This window comes from Ovis canadensis, chromosome 20, assembly GCF_042477335.2.
Source record: "Ovis canadensis isolate MfBH-ARS-UI-01 breed Bighorn chromosome 20, ARS-UI_OviCan_v2, whole genome shotgun sequence".
Taxonomy (NCBI): Eukaryota; Metazoa; Chordata; class Mammalia; order Artiodactyla; family Bovidae; genus Ovis; species Ovis canadensis.
The window spans coordinates 57,221,387-57,230,403 of NC_091264.1; the positions used below are offsets into that span (position 1 = coordinate 57,221,387).

General features: G+C 44.5%; 1 long non-coding RNA gene across 1 annotated transcript; it reads right to left on the reverse strand.

Moving 5' to 3' along the window:
- Positions 1 to 3,480: 3,480 nt before the first annotated feature.
- LOC138425526 (uncharacterized) lies at positions 3,481 to 6,980 on the reverse strand. The gene is made up of 3 exons (XR_011251244.1): positions 6,030 to 6,980; positions 5,692 to 5,819; positions 3,481 to 3,728 (listed from the first exon to the last, which is right to left on the reverse strand). It is a non-coding gene; the product is annotated as an uncharacterized lncRNA (long non-coding RNA).
- Positions 6,981 to 9,017: the final 2,037 nt, after the last annotated feature.

A 9,017-nucleotide genomic window follows, 5' to 3' on the forward strand; every position in this document is an offset into this window, starting at 1 on the left:
TCTTCCGCCTTTGTCCACTCAAGAAGTTAAAAAGAAAGGCAGAACACGACGTTTTCGTTTGCCCTGAATGTGGCTCTACCAGCTGACAGTCACACAAGCTCTGTGTAAGTGCCTTTCCCTCTTAACCCCCACTAAAATTACTGTTTCAATTAAGACTTTTTTAAAGATATGAAACTAGGTACAGAAAAGAAAATAGTCAAACATATCTGTATGCAAGACTCTTTTTTAATTATATTTTTATTTAGTGACACACTAATTTTTAATATTTATTTACTTTTGGTTGAGCTGTGTTTTTGTTACTGTGAGCAGGCTTTCTCTAGTTGTGGAGGGCAGGCTTAGGTGCACTGGCTTCAGCAGCTGCAGCTTGCGGACTCAGTAGTTACGGCTCACAGGCTCCAGAGAACAGGCTCAAGAGTTATGATGCAAGGGCTTAGTTGATTCTCAGCATGTGGGGCCTTCCCTGACCAGGGATAGAACTGGTGTCCTCTGCACTGCAAAGTGGATTCTTAACCACTGGACCACCTGGGAAGCTCTAATAGATTCTTAGTTAAACATCCCTTGGTAGATCCCATACCTGCATCTAAGCTGTCTTTCCATTCTTACAGTGTTGCATGGAGCTGGAGATGCTTTAATCTGGTCCAACAATTCCATCACTTTATTAGATACTGACATTTTGTTCTCCAAAATGTATGTGCCCATTTATACTCTCCCTTGGCATCATCAGATTGTTTTTCATTTTTGCTAGTCTGTTGAATATGAAATATTAGTTCCCCTTTGTTTAACTTACATGCCATTGATTACCAGGACAAAGGAAAATTATTTCTTATCTTTCAAAGCCATTGGGTGTCATATCATTTGGCCTTTTCCACTGGAGCTGTTTATAAATTGGGAGCAAAACCCTTTCTTGGTACAGTGTGTGCCAAAGAGCTTCTCCAAGTCTAAGTTTTGTATTTCTCACTTTATGATGCCTTTAATGTACAAAAGGACTTTAAAAAATATTTTAATATAGTCAAATTTATTGGTTTTATTCATTCATGGTTTATGCTTCTGGTGTTATGGTTAAGAAATCTTTTCCTACCCTGAGATCAGAAGAACATTCTCTTTTCTTTTCTTCCAAAACTTTTTAAAGTCATGCTTTCTCATATGTAGGTCTTTAATCCATTTAACTATGGTTTGATGTAGGGATCTAAATTATTTTTTCCATATGGATAACCAGTTGTTCCAATGCTGCTTGCTTAAAGTCCTTATTTCCCCACTGAAGTTGAAATAGCATCTCTGTTATATACAAATTTCCATATGTTTGTGGGCCTGACTCTAGTCTGTCTCTCGCTGTGCTAATGCATGTGTGCGTGTGTGCTAAGTCGCTTCGGTCATGTCCACCTCTGCAACACTATGGATTGTGGAACACATGGCTCCTCTGTCCATGGATTTTCCGGGTAAGAATACTGGAGTGGGTTGCCATTTCCTCCTCCAGGGGATCTTCCCGACCCAGGGATGGAAACTGCATCTCTTATGTCTCCTGCATGGGCAGCTGGTTTCTTTACCACTGTCACCACTTGGGAGGCTCCCTGTGCTCATATAACTTTCTTTATTGCATAATTACACTAAAGTTAGTGTTCTTGATGGAAAACTCCATGGACAGAGGAGCCTGGCGGGCTACAATCCATGGGGTCGCAAAGACTCGGACACAACTGAGCAACTAACACTTCTTTCTTAAGTGTTCCTATGATGATGGAGTGAGTGAGCCCTCAGATGTTGGTTGTCCTGGCAACTCTTGGTTCTTTGCTCTACCTTACACACATTAGAATCAACCTGTGAACCTCAAAAAAATCTAGTTTGAATTTTAAGAGGAATATATTTCAATTCATAAATTGCAGAAAATTAACATCTTTAGACCTCAATTCTACAAATCCATCAGTATTAAGTATCTTTTCATTTATTTAGGTCTTCAGGATTTTTTTAAATTTCATACATAAAAATTTTCTGTCTTTTGGTCGCTGTATTCTGAGGTATATTTGAGGGTGTTATTTACACATGGGTATTTTCTAAACTAAGTTTTCTAGTTGCTTGTTGCCAGTGAATAAAAATTTACTTTTGTGTAGCCAGTGATCTTGCCAAACTTTCTTATAATATTGATAATTGGGGACTTTCCTGGCAGTCCAATGGTTAAGACTTTGCCTTCCAACACAGAAAGTGTGAGTTTGATCCCTACTAGGGGAGCTAAGGGGCTTCCTAGATGGTGCTAGTGGTAAAGAACCCTCCTGCTAATGCAGGAGATATAAGAAATGCAGATTCCATCCCTGGGATGGGAAGATCCCCTGGAGGAGGGCCTGGCAACTCTCTCCAGTACTCTTGCCTGAAGAATCCCATGGACAGAGTAGCCTGGAAGGCTGTGGTCCATACGGCCACAGAGTTGGACATGACTGAAGCAACTTAGCACACAGTCCAGGGAAGCTAAGATCCCATGTGCGGTCAAAAAACCAAAGCAGAAGCCATGTTGTAACAAATTCAATAAAGACTCTAAAAATGGTCCATATAAAAAATCTTTTTAAAAAAGAATTTGTTCTTAGACTCTCCAATAAGACACTTATAGTCGTGAATTACTTAAAGGGTTTTTTTCCCTCCAAAATTCCAAAGATGAGGTTTGATTAAATCATTACTACTGGAGTCTAACAGTTGAGTATGTTCAAGAGTGTGGTCTGCGTGATTGTTTGCTGCTTGTCAGGAAGTGCTCTGGATCTAATGTGTGGTTTTTCGATGTACGCGTCACGTGCTCTCGAAAAGAATGTGCGTTTGCCACATCGGTGTCTGATCAACCTTGCTCGCTGAGTTACTCAAGTCTATAGCCCTACTTTTTGTCATCTTAAACTGTCAGTGGCTGAAAGAGATGTGCCCCAAAATCCCCCTCTGACTATGAAATTGCCCATTTATCTCTGAAGTTTTATCAGTTTGTTGCCTCATATAACTTGATGCTAGGTTCTTTTAGTAGAATGTGTCCTGGACCGTGCCAGTAATTTAAATTTAAATACCGTATCTTTGTAACCGGCACCTCTATGATTATAAATTAATAAATTAAGGGAGAGGCTTTTGTTCTTTTTTTTAAAAAAAAAAAAAAAAGCTTATCATCTCACCGGGTGAGTAGGCAGTTGTTTTTAGTTCACCCCTACATTGTTGCTGGGGGTGGCAGAGGGGACTCGGTTCCAACCTTCTACTCTCTTGGGGTCCAGGTTTTGTCTCCTCTACCTGCTGTTATTAAGCCCTAAGTCCCTTAATTCCTCAGCCAGTTCTGAAGCCCAAACAACTGCTTTTCCCACCCGTACCTCGTCTGCTCTCTTACCCTATCCCTGCCCCCACCAAGAAGCCCCAGTGCAGTTCCTGCAGCTTCACAGCTCTCTCTTCATTTTTCACCCTCCAGAATGTCCTTACTCTCCTGCAGGTGCAGCTGGATATTGGTTAGTGTTTATTCATTAGTTCTATACATTTGCAAAAGGTGGCATTTATTTTGCATTACACAAAAAACCATGTTCTTAAAAATAGAACAATCTGTTATTTAATAGTCTAAAATGTGGCTTCACAGCAGCTCCCACCAAACCCACTGAATTACTCGCATTCATTTTCATCCTTATGGTATTCTTCCTCATCTTCTAAATAGTCCTTCATACTGAGGTATGAACACATTTCTGAGAAGGCGGCTCCTTGTGAAGAATCCTTGGGTTATACAGGCCACACTGCAATAAAAAATTAGAGGATCTCAGAGTGTACCAGACGTGGAAATAATTATAGGCAGGGACATATATCCAAGCCTTACCATGGGGGTCTTCCTTGAACAAGAGAACAGAGTTTACAGTTGGCTTGGTCTTCACCGCCATTGGAGAGGGAAAAGGAAAATGTACATGAAGACATGCATACAGTCGTTCTGAAACCACTAGCGGTCACCTTCACGTGTGTCTGCCCCATTACTTTAAGAAGAGAACCCTAAACCATCAGCAGGGAATGCCAGCCCACTCCAGTGTTCTTGCCTGGAGAATCCCATGAACAGAGGACCCTGGTGGGCTACAGTCCATGGGGTCGCAAAGAGTCGGACACGACTGAGCCACTAACACTTTCTCACTCTTCACCCATTCTCAGTAGCAGGCATACATTCACCTTGGCAAAGCACAGAGATAGCCAGGGCCCTCGCCACTTCTGCGGACCTTCAGACCCTCCCTTCTCCTGACTACTTCACCAGGACTGTGGCTGTGTTGTTCTGTTTACTCTCAAAGGTCCTGCCAGTAGAGCATGTCCTCACATTAGGAATTTGGACATAGGAAAGCTGGGGATGGAGAAAGCAAGGTTATCTTAGTTCTCCTCCCCTCCCCCTCCCAGAGCAGGGGCTCTAGGGGATGGGCCTGGAGAGGAGGAAGTTTGGGTTTGCCATTCAACATTTACTAAGCAGCACGTTAAGTTGTGCAAAGGTTGTTCTCAAGAAGTTTACGTGGGCAGACACTCTTTCTTCAAGTGGAACTTGCTTTGTCTCTGGATTCTCCACGATTTTTCTCTGAAGGTCCGAGGCTGGGGGTGAGGGGTGTGGGTAAAGAGCTGGAGGGCAGTTCTACATAAAGGGAAGGGACAGTGAGGACGGGATTTGTTGGGGGGGGGGGCGGGGTAGGGGACAGAGATTGGATCAGGAGAAAAAGGAAATGAGAGTAAAGCATGCGCTTTGAGGGAAAATCCTGCAGGAGGGGCCAGGAAACACACTTTGAGTATTTGAAGTCTTATCAAGCCTGTCAAATGCTGAGCAGATCACAAACATGCAAAAGATGTTTGTGACTGACTAGGAACAGGTCGTCTGGTGACCGCCGCTGGCTGACAGGCACACAATCTACGGTGGCTACCCTGGGCACCCTCCTCTCTACCCAGACTCTCACCTCTTGGGTTGACTGGCCTGACAGATGAGGAAATCCTATAAAAAGAAAGGTGGGCTTCCCCTTCGCCTCAAGGGTGTCTTCTGAAACTCCTTTCCAGAGAAGTGTTTCTGAATGAACAGAATGCACTTGAACTAACCCTGCCAACGAATCTACCATGGTTGAACCCTGTCGAGAGTCAAGGCTTGTGGTCAGGCACCTTCTGGTCCACAGGCAGCCCTGTGTGGAGGGCTCTTATGAGCTGCCCACGGGGTCTTGGGACCCCAGTCCAGCAGCCTTGCCCTCAAGCCGATGGGACCTTCGAATATAGCCTCCATCCCTCTGGCTTCTCCCTGGGGCTTTAAGAACCACAGAGAGGCTGAGAGGGAAACCCGAAGTGTGGATATGTAAATTCTGTCTTTTAACAAAATTCCCCCATTAGGTTTTTCCCTTTGGGCTACTTCTTAGTCACCCTGTACTTTCCAGGATGTGCTCGTGTGTTCACTTAAATAAGAAAATAAACAGAAAGCCCTCCTTTTTCTGTACTTTTCTGGCTGGTTTGCTTTTCTCCTCTGAGAAACTAGAAGCACTTAGAGACGCTGCTCACAACAGGAGCAAATTACACAGAAACGATGCACGGAGAAATTGGCCTCAGACTTGATTTGAGGCACTTTAGAGGAAAGCCTTCTCTTTCATCTGTATGTCTTCTTTGGAAAAATATTTATTCAGATCCTCTGCCCATTTTCGAATTAAATTTTTTTTTTAGCTGTTAAGTTGTATGAGGTCTTTATATATTTGCAGGATTTACCCTTTATCAGATGTCTGATTGGCAAATATTTTCTCCCATTCATAGATTTTCATTTTGTTGACAGTTTTCTTCCCTGTGCAGATACTTTTAGTCCCGCTTGTTTATTTTTGCTTTTGTTGTCTCTGCTTCTGGTGTCAAAATCCAAAAAAAAAAAAAAAAAGAAAGAAAAAAATCATCAGAAATACTGATTCCCAGAGCCTAGCATGGATGCTTTCTTCTAGGATTTTTATGGTCTAACTTCTTACATTCAAGTCTTTAATCTGTTTTGAATTTATTTTTGTGTATGGTGTAAGATAGGGGCAGATTCCCAACCACTGGATAATGAAGAAAGCCCTTACCATTGGTTTTAATATGGAGGATGAAACCATGGAGGGTCATGCCTCTGGCTTTGTTCTTCATTCTCAGGAAAGCTTTGGCTCTGCAGGGCTCCTTTTAGTTTTTTATGGAGGCTTTGTTACCTAGGCATGCTCAATGAAATCATTGGCCATTGGTGATTGAACGTGATTTCCAGCACCTCTCCCCTACCTGGAGATTAGGGGAATGGAGGAGTCGGTGGGACTGAATGTTCTAACCTTCTGATCACACGGTTGGCATCACTGGAAGCTTGGAAGATCTAAAGCAGAGACTGCAAACAGGTACCTGTAGGGCCAGGAAGGTAACATGAAATAAAAAGAGCCAGTTGCCTGGCATGAACTTTGACCTAAGTGAGAAGGGAGGCAATAGGGAGCAGTGGGGTCCATGGCAAACTGAACAGCAACCGCACATCAGTAAGGAGCAGCCATGTCTCAGCTTCAACCAAGTGTTGCTAATTTGAAAATGTTAACCCAGCCTTTCTGGGGTTTTTATTTTCCAGAGAAACTGAGAATTTAGATATTTATATGAAATCTCTTCAATGTTGTAAACCAGCTGTCCCCAATCTTTTTGGCACCAGGGACCAATTTCGTGGAAGATCACTTTTCCACGGACCTCAGGGTAGGGGAGATGCTTTCAGGATGACTCAAGTACATAACATTTATTGTGCACTTTTTTCCTATTATTATTACATCAGCTCCACCTCAGATCATCAGGCATTAGATCCTGGAGGGTGGGGACCCCTGTTGTAAATAAACCATTGATCATTGATTTTTGTTCAAAACACTAGGCAAGGCAAAGCAAACACACCCACGGCTGCCATTTATGTCACAGGATACAACATCTGGTGGTAGCAGCCTTGTCTGGGATCTGACACAGAGGATCCTTGACGGCCCGGGTCAGCGCAAGGTGACTGGTTGCCTCATGTGAAACTAGGTGATGGATTTCAGTTGAGAGAGAAAAAATCATGCTAAGAGGAGAGAAGACTGAGTGAGTGGATGCCAAGGACAAAGGTCTGCATCGCCATTTGGCTCCAGGCCATTCCCATCCCAGCTCAACAGGAGTCTTTTAAGTGTTACAAAATGATTCATTAACGTTTTTCTTCTTTGGGCTATAACACCCATAATAACGAAGCAAGACATAAAACATCTGTCTTAGCCATTTACAGGCAGAATTCTCTGGATGATGCTTGAGAATGTCTCCGGAACTCCCAAATGCACCTGCAGCAGCACAGCAGGAATGGTCTCAGCTGGGGGGAAGGGAGCAAGACGGAAGATGCCCATGGAGTCCACACTAGCTCACCCTTTGCTGGATACCACCCCAGACCCTGACCCACTCTCACAACATATGTTTGCAGCATTCAGCTCATCAGAACAGAGAGCAGGAGGTGGGTTTTCAGTCTGGTGTGAGAAAAGGCTATGAACATCAGCACCTTTTCTTGTTTTCCAAAATGGAATTTTGCTGGAGACACAGTAGGAAAGAGCTATGACTGCCTTTGAGCTGTTTCTTCTCTAGTATTGGGTCCTGCTGTTGACATCCCTCTCTGCTCTGCATATGCAAGAATCGTTATCCCAGAGACGAGACATTTGTAAGATGATGGTATTTGTTTAACGCCAGATGTTGCTTGCTTTCCTTCATTTCCTTGCTGTTCGTAGCCCCGGGGACGCTGCACAAATGATGGTTTTGAGGAAGGCCAGGAAAGGTCTCCCCAACCTGAACAGATCGGGGCGCAGCTGCCGGAGGACAAGCCAAGATGGCAGAGCGTGCGTCTCTAATTGTCAGGGACGCTTCGTGCGCAAAAGCATCTGAGCTTCTTTAAAGGGTTTCATCAGCTGGAACGGATGCCAACAGTGCCACAGAAAGCACATTCCACTAAGGATGAGAAAGAGAAAAGAAAGTAACATCTACTGAGCGGTTACCACACGCACCACACACACATCACGCCGCTTCGTCCTTAAGGTAACTCTGACGGGCGATAGTCTATTTCTCCACTTACGGGAACTGAGCCCCAGAGAGGCCTGACCCAGGAATCCAGTGTTAAGTAGTTGTGTGTCGGGCTCTCCGCATTTTGAATACTCTGCTCCACAGTCCCTGGCCTGGGCTTCGGAATCTGTGCCCACTCTGCTGTGATCCCAGGAGGAGCCCAGGGCCCACCCTTCAGTGCCTTACAAAACTGATCAAAGCAATGTCCTTGAGGTCACACGAGCGAGCATCAAACCAAAAAGGAAGAGAGAGTTCACATTTGCGTGTGATCACCTATGTAATAGAAAAGCAAGCCAAAGTTCCTTAAAAACACATACGCAGTAGCTTACGTGGGAGTAAAATGCTGTGACGTCACTGAGTTAAAGGCTGACTTTCTATGTGTCCTGGCTAACAGAATAGGACTTACAGTGGTGCTGGTGGTAAAGAAACCCCCTGCCGATGCAGGAGACGTAAGAGATGTAGGTTCCATCCCTGGGTCGGGAAGATGCCCTGGAGGAGGGCATGGCAACCCACTCCAGTAGTCTTGCCTGGAGAATCCCATGGACAGAGGAGCCTGGCAGGCTGCAGTCCATAGGGTCCCAAAGAGACATGACTGAAGCGACTTAGCAAACACACAAAGGTTTAAACATGATGGCACAGGGCTTCCCTGGGGGTCCAGTGGTTAAGGATCAAACACTGGTGTGATCCTTAGTCTTGTTAGGGGAAGCACACTAGCTGAAACCGCCCACCCTGGCCAAGCACCATAGCAACCATTAGCATGAGTTATTTTATGACAGGAGGTCCTGGCAAGGAACACGGAACTAATAAGCCACCACCAACAGGAAGAGTCTGGGGAAGGTCAAAAGGAGACCTCACATGTCCTACCACCTCCCAGAATCCTTCTCACAGGCATCCATCTTGGTTGAGCAACATGTGTGCCACCGGGAAGGACCGTAAGTCAGAATGATTGGCCAAAGACCACCCGGAAACTAATCCCATGACCATAAAATCCG